The sequence below is a fragment of the Maylandia zebra genome, linkage group LG3, assembly GCF_041146795.1.
Source record: "Maylandia zebra isolate NMK-2024a linkage group LG3, Mzebra_GT3a, whole genome shotgun sequence".
Classification (NCBI taxonomy): Eukaryota; Metazoa; Chordata; class Actinopteri; order Cichliformes; family Cichlidae; genus Maylandia; species Maylandia zebra.
In genome coordinates this window covers 58,653,538-58,669,399 of record NC_135169.1, presented here as the reverse complement: position 1 = coordinate 58,669,399, position 15,862 = coordinate 58,653,538, and the positions used below count along the sequence as shown (strand labels likewise).

Sequence of the window (15,862 nt, the reverse complement as noted above, 5' to 3'; positions counted from 1 at the left end):
TTTTCAATGGATGTCTTTCAGTCTTTCTATGACATTAAGGTCATAAGTAGTTTACTGACAATTATTTAACATTTGAAATGAAAAGATCCGTCAGTCCATTCACATATATACTGTTCAGAGAAGGCATGTAGTTTAGAGCAAAGTGTAGTAGTGTGAAGTGGCTAAACACACTCACCAATTGTTCTAAAATAAACAATTTATCAAAACATTAACAGTCTTTCACACATACATACGGTTTATACACTATTTTAAAAAGAAGGGGTTGAAGACCTGATTGATTACAAAAAGTCTATTAAAATGTTCTGGGTAACCACAGAAATCTTAGTCAGTTATGTCTGAGAGAGAATGTTTATGACAGAAGTAATGCCAAAATCTCAACAAGCCAAAGTTACATACATGCTAAAGAGAAAGATCAAACTGTGCTGAAATTAGAAAGTGGGCAATATAGGGCTTCCCCAGTGAAATAACTGATCTGAAATAATTGAGGCACAAATTAATAAATGACATACTAGTAATCCACAGAAGGGGAGGCCTCTGGGAAAATGTAGAAAATCAATGGGAATTTCTACAGTAGCACGAGTTACCAGTCAATACCAGTCCTGGTATTGGTTATGTTGAAGTGATGGGTTTTATAATTCATTTTTGGTCCACTGAAGGGATTGTTTTGTAACCCCAATATTGATATTTTGTAAATAAAAAATATGACCTCAATTAAACCTTTAAATTCCCTGCACTTGTCATAGATATCTACATGATGTCCAACAAATATACATCAAGTCCAAGGTTCTAATGTTGAACGCCATATTGATGTCCAGCTTAAATCATGGTTGGACCTCCAAATTGTTGAAAAAGTTCAAATGCAGTACAGACCTCCAGAATTGGTCATGGACCAACAGAACCAATATAGACACGATCTGTACATCTATCTGACTTTCTTTGTTTAGTTGGTAGCTAACTGAATTGTCTTACTTTTTTTTATAGATGAAAGAAAATGTCCCTGAAACATACAGTATGAAACAATGAGTGTCAGGTTTATATTTATAGTCTACATCACATTTAAGTGGTACCCATATGTCAATTTGTTTGAGCCTAAAACACAGACTACTCCATGACCCGAATTATTGTTTAATCCTTCCCATCAATACCTCTCAGTTCCACATCTCTAACTCATGTTATTCTCCATGCAGCTCTTTACAGCAGTGGTCCAAACACAGCAGACTGTGCTGGCTGCAGTGGGAGAAGATGCTGAATTCAGCTGTCAGCTCTTGGACACTAAAGACGTCCTTCAGGTCACATGGCAGAAAATCTCACGTGATGTGGAGACAAATGTTGCCACCTACAGCAAGTACTATGGTCAGAGAGTGAATGATGGCTTTAACGATAAAGTCAAGTTTAAATACACTGGACTACAGAACTGCTCCATAGTCATCAGGAATGTGACGGAGCAGGATGAAGGATGCTATCACTGTCTGTTTAACACTTATCCTGAAGGCTCCTTCACTGGTAGAACCTGCTTCCAAGTCTATGGTAAGAACTTTTGCATTAATGTGTTTAAATGTGCTAGAAACTGATTTCCTTTCAACAACATATTCCTTGCAATATCTCCTGATCCTTCACAGAGCTGCATGTTGATGTCAGAGAGTCAAACTCTGCTGAAGAGTGGGTTGTTTCCTGTTCAGCCACTGGTCGACCTGCTCCCACTGTAACACTCTCACAACAAGACCTCAGCTTCTCACAGTACAACACTGTCAGTGTGTCCAACACCAACGCTACATTCACTGTCACCACTACAGCTGTGCTCTCAGGTTCACGTAAACACAGCACACAGGTGGGATGTGCAGCACGAGTGCTCTCTGCTCCTCACAGAGAGGTGATGGAGACGATTCCTGAGGTCCAGCAGACGTCAGATTATCAGTGATGGTGAGAAACTGAGATGCAATAACAATGCATTGTGCTAGTATGCATTTTCTCTTTGATCAATAATTGATGTATTCATTTTGATCAGTGTCACATTTTTCCTGCTTTTTCAAGTTTCCTCCTGGATCATTGTATTAGCTGCAGTATTGGTGATGATGGTCTTTGTCAGTGTTGCTGCTCTGCAGTAGGCTACTCTTTAAAGAAAAAGACCAGATAACTTTCATTTTTCATTTCTTGTCATTTTTTTCTACACCAAAATCTATCCAATAATATCTGCATAACATTTTCTACTTGTGATTTAGTTATTAATTCTTTGCTTCATGATTCAATCGGTCTTTGTCTAGTATTAAATTTTATGTTTCCCATTTAATCCCACTGGCTTTAAAGTGTTTCACCAGATTTTTACGAAGTATTTCCAGTCTTTTGTTGTCTCTGTCCCAAATGTTCTGAAATGTGTTGCATGTATTAAAAGAAGTTGGACCAAAAAATGTACTATGTACTTACAAACTTACATTTATGAAAGCTGAACAAACATTGATGTACTTGACTTTTGTAACAGTGAAAAGGCGATCTGTTTTTATTGATAAATATATATGTTTGCATTACTGTTATTTAGATTGCCATGTTAGAACGTAGCAAACAACATTGTTTGTTCCTCTATGGTTTCTTTATTTTTACAAATCTAAATGTTTTTTGTCAAAAGATTAATAATTTCATATTGAGGTCAGATGGTCAGCAGTTTTGATGTTTTTGCAGAGATTTTATTTTTTGCAAAATAGCACAAGTAAACATTAAAAGTAGTTCCTAAATCAAGGCATTTATTATTAAGGCGGCCATTATTATGGCCCTGTGTGGAAAAAGTGATTGCCCCCTAAACCTAATAACTGGTTGGGCCACCCTGAGTAGAAACATCTGCAATAAAGCGTTTGGGATAACTGGCAATGAGTCCTTTACGAGGTGGTGGAAGAATTTCTGCCCACTCATCTTTGCAAAATTGTTGTAATTCAGCCACACTGGAGGGGTTTTGAGTATGAACCACCTTTCCAAGGTCTCAGCTCCTCAATCAGATTCACGTATGAACTTTGGCTAAGCCATTCCAAAGTCTTTCTTTTGTTTTACTTAAGCTGCTTAGAGGTGGACTTGTTGGTGTGCTTTGGATCAAGTGCACTTCAGCTTGTGGTCGTGAACAGATGGCCAGACATTCTCCTTCAGGATCCCAGAAACTGGATTCTGTTCATCTTGACGTTGCATCTCCAGACTGAGAGATCTCAATTACTTTGTTTCTTATTTGCTTCTGAATTTCCTTGGATTGCGCCATGATGTGTAGTTTTTGAGGATCTTTTGGTCTACTCTACTTTGTCAGACAGGTCCTGTTTAAGTGATTGATTCAGCACAGGTTTGGCAATAATCGGGCCTGGCTATGACTATGGAAAAATTGTATATTTTCTATTGATAAATGCAAATATTTTATGTCTGTTATGTGCATTGCCGTGTGGAGAATATAAGGAAAACAATTGTGTGGTTTACATTGTTTCTTCCTCTTAGATTTCTTGATTTTTTTTTAAAATTGCAATAACTTTATGTTAATTTCAGTGCACTTTCACATTTCTTTAAATTCAAACTACAGTCCTGTGAATAACTAGAAACACTTCTAGCAGCACAAATGTGAGCTAATTGTTTTCTGCTTGACTTTATCAGTCTCTCATATTGTTGTGGAGGAATGTTGGCCCACTCTTCATTACAACGTTGCTTCAGTTCTTTGAGCTTTGTGGGCATTTATTTAAGCACAGCTCTCTGAATGTCCCAGGTTGAGGTCTGGACTTTGCTTTTCAGCTATTCTGCTGTAGATTTGCTGCTGTGTTTGGGATCATTGTTCGACTGCAAGACCTAAACTTTACCTATTAAACAGTTAACTCTGTATTTTACACTTTATGTGAATATTGTTGCAGATTTCAATTATTAATGTTTTTATAACTTTGTTCTTTCTTATATTTAATATTATACAATATTTATACTTCATGTCTCTGTCTTCTTTTGAACACTCCAGCACAGCATCACTATAACTTTGTCCTCACTGACAATAAAGCTGTTTTATATATTTCATTGCAAATGTTTCAAGCAATTTGTAGCTGTATCTTAAGATATTTTGTTAATAATATAGTATTTTATATTGTTTTTTTCCCCATATTTGAGAAATATTTAACATGTAAAAGTCTGTTTATGTACAATTTGGTGATATTAGCCCTGATTATTGGAGGAACTTGTACATGAAGCAGATTTCTGAGACTTCAGATTTGAAGGTTGTTGTCATATAATCTAAATGATGGCAGATTAACGTTCCCTACCTCTGTCCTACAACCACAGGACTCCTTTGCATTCGACTGATAGAAATTTCAAGCTCAGTGTTAATGAAGATTTCAAAGGCCTTAGTGCAGGGGTAGGGAACGTCTAAAACCTGCAGGGACACCGGCCCTCGAGGCCTGGAGTTCCCTACCGCTGCCTTAGTGTGAAAGGAATGAAGCTGTAGCGCCTCCCAGTGGTTGAAAAGAGGTACACAAGAGGTTAGAAATAAGAGGCTGTAGAAATAACATTACAGAAAAGCAGGACATGCTCAAGCAAAACATTATAGAAAGTCTGTCACGGTTCTGGGTCAGTTTGACCCAGTATTTTGAGTTGTCATGTTTTTGCAGGTTTAGTTTAGTTCCATGTGTCATTTTCTGTCTCTCTCTCTATGTCGAGTCTGCGTCTTAGTGTGATGGTTTCTTGTTCCTGTTTTATTGTGAAGGTCTGCGTCTCATGTGAGTGTGTTCAGTTTGACCTCTGTCTCGTCTTGGTGATTATTCCCAGCTGTGTCCACCACCTGTGTGTAATTCCCCTGTGTTTCTCTGTGTATTTAAGTCGTGTCCTCTGTCATTGTAGTTGCTGGTCCGTCTGTGTATCCACCATGTCTCACCCGTGTGTTCTCCCTGCTGTCCATCTCCTCTGCTCGTTCTTGTCCAGGTTTGTGCTCTGTAGTTTAGTTGTTTCCAGTCTAGTTTAGTTCGTGCTCCATTTGCTGTTTGTCCATATTTATTTTTGTGTTCAATAAACCACCTTCACTTCTCCACTACTGCCTGCGATTGGATCCTCATTTATTATTTTCACACGGCTCTCCTCACCCGCCGTGACAGTACGGACCAGCCAGATATGGATCCAGCGGCAGTCACCCCACCTAGGGAGCTTCAGGAGGCCGTTATCGACTCTGCTTCTAAATTGATTTACCAGCTGTTAGAGCATGAGGGAGAAGTGTCTCTTTACACTGTGGAAGCCAGCCTACAACACCTTATTTCCAGTTACCCCTGGTTATTGGACTCACTGCATCCGCTCGTACAGAATTTTGTTCTTCACGAGCTTCACCTACACCCCCCCGCCGCTACCGCTCGCCTGCTCATGCAGTGATATCATCAGTGACAAGTCAGGTGATAGAGGCTAATGCAAAATGGTGTTTCAGTGAGGCAGAATTTATTATGACAATACATTTTTTTTAAATACTCAGTATGAATTAAACAGGTTAAAGGTCAATGCTCTGTTGTAATATAAAGACAAAATGATTGACAGCAGCCCAGCAATATCAGTAAAACGCAAATTAGCCACATGGTGCAATGTAAGGAGCTCTGTGATTGGTTAGGAAAGGACAGACTGGCCACCTCGATTTTTCTTCACTGCACATTGATCCATAGCTTTGCTCTGTAAAGGCTAACAAAGTGCTTTTGCTTTACAAAGACATTCAGCGTCGGTATTCACTCTTTTAAAATGCCACTGAACACTGGAGTGAAATGGAGCCCTGATCCTCAGAGTTTTATTGTTGCTAACATTTCTTATAGATAGCACAGATAGTGCCCCACTGCAGTAATCACTCATGTCTAGATATTCCTGTTAAAAAGGAGTTTTTCCTCCCCACTGTAACATGGCAAACATAGCAAACGGATAATCCAGCTGAAGCTTCAGACAGCCGTCAGACAGTGAAACACTGCCATCTGCTGGACGCGAGTAACACAGACGCTGAAGGAAAAGCACTCAGAAGGAAAAGCACGCACACTTGGAAGACTTGACCATTTGCACAAAATGAATGGCTGACACTGGACAGATGAGAGAATGTGGATGGTCACACCCTCGTGCATTAAAGAGGGCTTTCAGTTCATTGAAAACACAAAACCAAACACACAAAAGACACAATGAGACAGCTGATCAGTTTGCTTCACTAAATCATCGACACAAGCCGTGTTGTAGAGGGTACTGCAGCCGTGGCAGGTTATCATCTTAATGTGGCCCTGACACTCCATCGTACGCCACAAAGCTGTGAATAAATGAAAAGCAAAGAGGCATCATCACTAACATAATAACTGTAGAAGTTATCCCGCTGCATTACATTTATCAGGATATCGTAATAAATGTTCATATGTTGCTTTGACCCATCATTGTTGTCATTAATATCGCTACGTGACACTGGACACTTCCTGTCATTCATATGTCCTGACTTTGTGATCAGTGTAGCAGCTTGAAAATAACTGCTTGGTTAACAGCAGGTGTACAGGCAGGTGCTCTGATCAAATAACATGTTTGGCTAAAGAAACAGAAAATAAAAACATGTAAATAGGAACACCCACATCTCTACTTCTTCTTCTATTTTCCATTTCACACTTACAAAAAAGTTCTCCTGCGTAGGTGTTGAGACAAATATATGTCAATTTAATACTTCAGACAGGCCCCAGAGCAGGTCTGAACAATTAGTCCACTTAAAATCAAAACTGCAATTTGAAACCATGCAATTAGCAATTTTGCAAAGAAAACTTGGCTAGGCTAAGCTAAGCTAACTGTTAGACAAAGTAGAGGAGTTGGAAGAGTAAAGGATTCTGGTTAACTCCAGTTCAACTTAACATTAAATTAAACTGACAAATATCATGTTTATATTCATATCTTAGTCTTTTGATGAGCTCTATCTTATAAATCTATTAGACTCAGACGAGGTCGGCACAGGGACAGGCCTCGGGGGTCCAGGCCCGCCCGGTGAAGTGCTTCTTCCCCAACATCTTCTGATGTACTTCATTTATACATTTTGGTAATGAAGTACTTAAACTACCACCTCACTGATTAGTTATTGCAGTGTGAGCTCAGTTCAATTAATCAGGTCACAGTAGTTTAGCACTTCTACAGCAATCATGCAACCAGCATGACTGAGGAGGACACTGGGTGGACGGGCTTTGCAGGTCAGACTTTGAAACTATCTTTTATTGTCATTACGCCAAAAGCAGTGAAATTATATGCTGTCCCATTCAGTGCAAATAAAGAATCTGTGTTTACTGACAGGACAAAGCACTGAACATGATTTCATCTGTTAACCTGGACAAATTCCAAAACAATTCCTTATTATTTCTTTTTCTTAAGTAAAACCTGTAAAAGCTTCTACTTCAAAAATATGGACTTAACACTGAGATCCTGATATTTTAGACCAGTTGAATTTAGATGATCTTTTTTAGTTCGTTCAGTTTGCTGGTTCTAACGACGACGGTCTTCATCAGTTTTAATGTCACTGTGACTCATATCTCTGCATGGCTGTTTTGTTCTGAGTGCACTGTGACAATGAAGTTAAGATCCGGTGATCAGCACAGCAGCCTGGGAGTGACTGCTTGGTTAACGACAAGGTTTACAAGACCTGATCAAATGTCACACTGGAAATATTTTGCAAGTGAAACAGCAAATGAAAAAATGTAAATATGTTAACTGGACCACCTACATTGTTTCGAGAGCAGGGGTGAACTAAAGAGTGCGACCCATCACTTCAGTTTCAGCATATAATTTCTATTTAACACTCAAAAAAATCTGTTGTACAAGTATTAAAAATATATTCACAAATGAAATTGACATGCCTGAGATGAAAACATTACTCATACAAGTTGTCAGGTAAAGTCTATAGCACTGTTACATCTAAATATGGACACTGAGCTGGGACGATGTCACAGATCTGAGCCTCTGCACCTTCACTATACGTTTGTGTATGTCAGGCCTGTCCTGTATCTCTCCACCACCTGATCCAACACACCACCAAATCCTGATCAGCTGATCATCTCTGCTCCTCTAATCACCTGAATATCCAAGTATCCGAAAGTGTCCATCGATCTGACAATACAATTGTAAAATCGATCATTGACCTGTGCCCTAATGTGTTCTGTGCACTTGTGAACACACTTCCTTATGGAGTACGTTTATTAAGGACACTCTTTCATTAGCACACAGGTTCAATAACACAACAAATAACCTCCAATAAACCTTTTAATAAACTGTCATTGGAGGCTGATGTGTTCTCTCTTGGCTTGTTTTCTTGTTGTGTGCCACACAGAAAATAAATGCATGGTGTCTTAACTCACTGATACGGGGATATCAATGAGCACAGAGTCCAGCCAACGATGGCACAAAGTCAAACCTCCTTCAAGGAAACTGGAGAGTCCAACACTGGCATTGAGGCTACCCCAACAATATCAATATGGTGTAACTTCCTGCTCTAACTCAGGCTCCTTCCCCACAAGAAAGATGATATTTTATGTACTCGAAGTCAGACCTGGAATCTGCGGGTCAGACTTCCTGGGCCCCCGACCCCTGACCTCTGAGATTTTCATGTCTTGTATTTTATAATATTTATCTTTTGTTCTCCTGCCAAAATTGTAAACACTGTCATCATGCCATATTGCACTGTTGTTCGATCAGCTTCATTAAATATACTTTTATATATACTTTTATCCTTTGTTTTGTTATACATCCATTTAAACCCTCATATGAAATTATTACAACCAACTGGTAGTAAAACAAAAATAAAAAGATTGTTCAACATTTTAACTGCAAATGGTCAAAACACTCACTTTATTTGCCAAAAATTATACTTAAAAAGGGGAAAAAAGAAGTGTTAATAGTTTATTTGAAAGGTCAAAATATACCAACACATCTTTTTATTTTAAATCTATTTGTTTGTGCATTAATTTTTTTTCTAAAGCCAGATGTGGAAAAACAGGCTGCATCTACATGCAGGTTCTTGTGGTCAGTGGTCATCATATTTGCATTATCTTTCTGAGTCACAAGCAGGGAAGTGTTAAAGTTTCCTAGAAGTGGTGGGCCAGTGATGTAGGTGTGGATGCAAAGGATTATTTGAGGTGGTGCTGATCAGAAGTATAAAAATCAAAGTGTCCAGATCCAAACACACTTTGTTCCTCTGTGACAGAAGTGAACTAGAACTCACAGCAGCATCTGAACTGCAGAAGAGATCTCTGCTCATCTCCGTCTGCATTCCTCTTTTGGTAAGAACTTATTATGTATCATTTAAAATGATTTTCCTTTTAAAGCTGGGCAGCAGGCTCACGTTGAACATCTCCATAAACTGTCATAATTCTGCTGCTACACTAAACACTGCATTCGGTGAGCACACTAAACTTACGTAAGCTGTATATTTGCACGGTGAGAGACCTGTTTTTGCTGATTTGTGTTCAAATACAACAAGATCTTATTTAAACTGACTGTCAGATGTTGCCTATCCAGTTATGTAATGAACCCACTATATACATTAACCACAGACCCTTCACCACATCTTCATCACCTGCTGTTCCAGACAACCAACTTATACCTGAACCACTGCAGGTTAATCATCATCATTAGTAAAGGAAAAAAAAGGTGAGTGTCTTATTATTTTTATTTTGCAGTGTGTCATTGTTACTACAGAGCACACTGAAACATGTGACAGGAAAGAATAACTGAGTGCAGAAAGGCATTTATATTAAATCGGATTTAAACTTTGTTCTTAATGAACCGGATCTATTATGACCTGGACTTTTATCTATAAAATGGGCTTGTGAAACCCAGAGGAAAACTCTCTCAATATATCTGTAGATATAAATATATATTTATCCAAATCACATCAAGTAAAAAAGGCAAAATGACAAAATTAAAAAAAAGAATAACAAAAAGTATAAATGAAAACACAAAATTTTAAGGCAAAAACAAATATCTTGATGTCTTAATACGATGAATATAAAATATAAAGTAATACAACAAGGTTAAATATCTAAACATTTAAACTACTTCAGCTTTTCAAAGCTTCTTTTTCCAGTTGAAAATGACATCATCACGCCTGAATCTGCTTCCAGGAGCCGTCCAGATCAGGCTTGTTCAGGATATTTAGAAATCGTCCTAACAGTTGAAAAATAAAAAATAAACAGAGAACAAAGTAATATATATGATTAGAAATAAATAAAAAAGAAAACTATAAATAAAACGACTTCTTTCATTTAAAGAAAAAGGTCTATCAGTCCTCTTGTCGTGTGTGTTTGCAGCTCACAAAGACGACTTACTGAGCTTCAGGATCCAAAAGGATGTATCTGCCAAATTCTTAATGTGGAAAAATGTCCATGTGTTTTCTTCTCCAGGAGACGATGAAGACACTGTTTGTCTGCACGATGCTCGTGCTGCTCTTTGCTTCCGGATTTTCCAAAGTGAACAATTTTCAACCAAGCGAGCACCGACCTGAAGAAACACCTTATGAAAAGTTTAGAAGACAGCATGTAGATGCTAAGATGACTGAAAAGCTGTGTAACACAGAAAGATCAAATAGGAATATCTACAAACTTGACAACAGTTGTAAGGAAACCAACACATTCATCCTCAGCATTCCAGCAAAGGTCAAATCCATTTGTAGAGGTGATGGGAGGTACGATGAAAATAGCGGCATGACGTATAGTACCGCAACGTTTCGCATAATTAAATGTAAGCTAAAGCATCAGGGAGCCAGGAAACCCAGCTGCCAGTATGAAGGCAGGCTTCTCACCAACAGGATCATTGTGGTGAAATGTGAAGGAAAGTTACCTGTGCACTTCAATCGGGACCTTCTACCCTCTGAGCGCAACGATGGCGAGCAACTATGAGGAAAGAGTGGTGTGGAGGGGGGCGTGGTCTGCGATGCTGCTGCAGGTCAGATGGATGTACCTGCGCTGCATTTGCTATCACGCCTCGCCAACTTAAAAGGCTTTGTGCTGTCTGAGTTGTTGGTGTTGTGGATGTGTTGGCTGGCAGTCCACAGACAGACTGATTTACACAACTGTGGAAAAAATTAAATTAATAAATAAAATAAATTGGAAAATATAGATGTGTCATTATTTCATATAGATTTCAAATAACATACCATTTGATGTCAACATGTTTTAGTTGCATTTGCAGTGCTCGTGCTGTTATATTCTTATGATTCTGTTCATTTTATGAGTGTATCCTTCAGCCTTGCTTCACATATTTACTGCTGCTTGATCAGCTTTAGTCCTGCTAGCATCAGCACAGGTAGAAACAGATCACACATCAGAGAATCGGCCGTGCATCTAAATGCAAATGGAAACTAAAAATGAAAACATAGATAACTGAGCTGAACTTCATAGATCTGAAAGTTGACCAATGCATACATAGTGCTAAAAATCAGGTATCGGGAAAACACATTATTTTATATTATGCTGAAGTCAATTGTTATCCTTTTTTAAAACTATATCATATAATAAAGTCTGTTTTGAAGTTTACTATGGTAAAAAAAATATTTTAAGGCTCTTCAGATATACTGTAACTTCATAGGTATGAACCATCAAAGCATTTTCATCATAAATATAAAACTTCATTAGGTAGATCTGTTCAAATACTCATTAATGCAAATATCTGATCAGCCAATCACATGGCAGCAACTCAATGCAGGTGTAAAAGGTGAGGTCTAAAAAGAACCTTTAAGAAAATATGAATCATCTTAATCAGTCTTTAATTATGAAGCAATGGCCTAACTCCCTCTGACAAACAGACCTGTGGCAAAATTTATAAACCACTTTTGACTTTTTCCAAGGTGAACATTGTCTGGCAGCAGGTGCCCTTCCCCTCCCAGATCACGGTTCATATCTGATTTTCAGCTCTAAAGTTTATTTTTCTCTTCATAACAACTGTGCAAAGGATGATTTCTGAGGATGATGACTCATTTAAAATGCTTGGATGCTGACAATTATGCAGAGTCAGGCATGGAAAGGCTGCTCTTTGTGACAGGTGGGTGCTGTCATACATGGGTGTAGCTGCCAGCTGTCCTCGAGGCTTCACCTCTGCTAAACGTGTGTCTCTGAACTTGACCTGGTCTCATAAACTCTCCTGTGATTTTTATTTTGCATCCTTGGTTATTCAAATGAATGATTAATATATTAATATGAATCTATACAGATTTGTCCACACTGGATATGACAGTAAGAGTTAGTAAAGCTCTGTTAACGTGTCCCTCTACAGCCTGTTGTTTCTTAGTTTCACCAGTGAAACTGAATTAAAAACAAAACATAGATGACATATTGTCGCCTAGGCAACCACCAAGCTCCCAGTGCCTACAGACATTCACTAAAACATGCTGGTCATTGGATCGTTTGAATAAATACCTTTAACTAAATATCAATGTTTTCGACATGTCTTAGTTTACATTATTACACAGTTATTATGAGATTACTCGGGCGTATGCTCGGGCTCTTCTAGAAGCCCAAAACAACGTGGCTGATGGAAGCAACCTGAGAAATGAAGAAGTGTCAGGAAACCCTGAAGGAACCTCTGAAAGGGAAAACCCTGAATCCCTCCCTATGTCAGAACCAAAGGACGACGTGAATATGGAGACAGAGGCAAACATGAATAACGCCAGTGGACAAAACCCTGGGCCAAATGGAGGGACGTGGCAACATCAGCCGAATCCCAGATTTATACCCCATCATGGCAGAGTCCAGTATGATTCATGTTGTGAGATTGCTGCTCTCAGGCATCAACTACAAGCTTCCCAAAACCACCAGAACGAGCTTTACTGGAAACTGGTAGCTGCTAATAAGAGGGCTTCTTATTACCAGTCTAAGGTGACCAAACTTCATGCACAGATGATCGCCGACAAAAAACAGCATGAAGAAACAATTAAAGAGCTCATAGAGCAACTGGAGGAGGCTAATGATAATAATAAGCCTGATAAGAGCAAAACAGAGGTTCAAGCAAAGGACAACCAAGCAGTTGTCATGCTGGATGACATGATCCGTGTCCTGCACGAAGACGTCAGCGACCCTACCACAGAGCAGTGTGTGGATTCTTCTACACAAACCACAGAGGCTTCACACACGGACTGTGTAGGTCTGAAGGAGGCTCAATTTGAAGTCCAATACAAGACTCAACAAGAGCAAATAGGAACACTCCAACAACAGCTCCTAGAAGCTCAACACCAACTCAAGGAACAGGAAGACAAACATAGGCAGGACCAGGAGACACTGAACATGGAAATCAGTGAGCTTAAATCCCAGCTCTGCTCCAACAAGGAGCTTCATGACATGAAAGTAGAGACTCTTTATCAAGAGTTGAAAGAAGTCAAAGCGTCCTACATTAAAATCACACAGGAGCAAAATGAACAAAATTCCAACACAGCAAATGGAAAATCTGAGCTTCTGGTGGAAAAAGACACCAAAGAACAGGACAAGGAAGAAGAAGAAGACTCCCTGACATCAACTGAGATGTCTCTGCATGACTCTCTACAACAAACAGAAGACAGAGAGAAAACGATAACTACCAATCCAGCTGAACTCGAAACTGAAGCTAAGACTGTGCCAGAGAAAAAACCCAAGAAGAAGAAGAGGAACTGGCTGCGTCGGCTTTTCAGCTGTACCAGTCCACAGACAGACTGATTTACACAACTGTGGAAAAACTAAATAAATACAAAAAAAATAAATAAATTGGAAAACATAGATGTGTCATTATTTCATATAGATTTCAAATAACATACCATTTGATGTCAACATGTTTTAGTTGCATTTGCAGTGCTCGTGCTGTTATATTCTTATGATTCTGTTCATTTTATGAGTGTATCCTTCAGCCTTGCTTCACATATTTACTGCTGCTTGATCAGCTTTAGTCCTGCTAGCATCAGCACAGGTAGAAACAGATCACACATCAGAGAATCGGCCGTGCATCTAAATGCAAATGGAAACTAAAAATGAAAACATAGATAACTGAGCTGAACTTCATAGATCTGAAAGTTGACCAATGCATACATAGTGCTAAAAATCAGGTATCGGGAAAATGATGTCAGGGCTCTGAGTGCGGGCAGGTGGAAATGTGGATCCAAATGCAGGACTCCGAGACGAAATGTAACTAAAACCACAGCTTTTATTGCTGGCATGAAACAAAAACAGAAACCAAACCATGAAACCAAGCAGGAACACACAGGCAGGGTCTGAGGGTACGACGCGACACCAAGCGTGGGAAAACACAGGGCTTAAATACACAGGGTAGTAATGAGGGAATGGGCCACAGAAGGGAGACACAGCTGGGGGAGCTGAACTTCATAGATCTGAAAGTTGACCAATGCATGCATAGTGACAACACATTATTTTATATTATGCTGAAGTCAGTTTTTATCCAATTTTATAACTATATCATATAATAAAGTCTGTTTTGAAGTTTACTATGGTAACAATGCATCTTTTTAGGCTTTTCAGAAACACTGTAACTTCATAGGTATGAACCAACAAACCATTTTTCATCATGACAATAAAAAATAAATCTAAAGGAGATAAACATCACAACTGTTCAACCAAGCATTAAGTCCATTTTGAAACAAAGAACGATGTACACTCAGCCAATCACATGGCAGCAACTCAATGCAGTGTAAAAGGTGAGATGTAAAATAAAACAATTAAAAATATTAATTAATCTTAATCAATCTTAAAATATGAAGCAATCTTCTAACTCCCCTTTACATACAAAGCTGTGGCCAACCTTACAAACCATTCTGAATTGTTTCCAGCCGAGGCGTTCAAAATAACCAAACTGCTAATAGTCACGGTTTAATTTGGGCAGCTGCCTGCCTAATATAATGTAAAATCATCACAATATTTTACACAAAGAGAGTAAATGTATCCTTGTACTCAGCTAAGACAGCTGGGCTGCTGTGGCTTGTGTTTATGTTCAGAGTGACATCTGATTTAAAAGCAGACTGTCATGGTTGCGGCTGTGTGCAGGCAGGATGAGGACCCAAACGCAAGCTCACGGAGGCAGGAATGAACTCAAAACACAGCTTTATTGCTGGAGAGAGAAACCATACAACCTAAACGAGGAAACTATAACGTAATACACAGAGAAACACACGGCCATGAATGAGGGAGAACGCGACACAGAACTGAGGGAGACGCAGACATAAATACACAGAGGGTTAACGAGGGAAGTGGGAGCACACGGGGAACACAGGTGACACTGATAATCATAACAAGACACGGCAGGAGTGAACGCAACACTGACGGGAGACTGTCAAAGTAAAACAGGAAGTACACGGAGGTTCAGAGAGGAGGAGAGACAGCACGGGGAGAGCACGGACATAACGGGCTGGGAAAACATGGAATAAAACTCAAGGAGGGGAAACGAGGGCTCACAGATAAACAGAGGGGCACACAGGAGGTAATCAAATAAGGAACATCTTAACAGAAACCATGGCATAAATAAAGAACAACACACAAAACATACGAAAACTAAGAATGCTGGGCCAACATGGCCCAGGATCATGACAGACAGCAAAAGACACTGAGCAGCATATCAGTCAGCATGGGAAAAATGCCATAGATTTAAGGAACCAGGCTAAAATAATTGGTTTCTAGTGGGTTCTATTGTAAGTGCTCTATATTTCAGCATGACATACTGTATGCATCCTACACTGAGAACCCTTGAAGCTGATCATCAGGGTATGCTGTGTACTTCTTACACAGAAGATAAAATAACATGCAAAGATTTTAGATGGTTGTGGTTGGTCCTTACACACAGATGTAAGGTCAAAAAAAAAAATCACCCACAGTGGATCGTTCACAGACGCTGGTCCAGTGGAACCCACTTCCACAAAGGCTGCACCTGCTCT

The 15,862-nt window shown here is 39.2% G+C and overlaps 1 long non-coding RNA gene across 1 annotated transcript; it reads right to left on the bottom strand.

Annotated features, from left to right (window-relative positions):
- Positions 1–6,954: 6,954 nt before the first annotated feature.
- On the bottom strand, positions 6,955–12,423 carry LOC143416862 (uncharacterized). The gene is made up of 3 exons (XR_013097112.1): positions 11,117–12,423; positions 10,290–11,032; positions 6,955–10,128 (listed from the first exon to the last, which is right to left on the bottom strand). It is a non-coding gene; the product is annotated as an uncharacterized LOC143416862 (long non-coding RNA).
- Between the last annotated feature and the right edge of the window lie 3,439 nt (positions 12,424–15,862).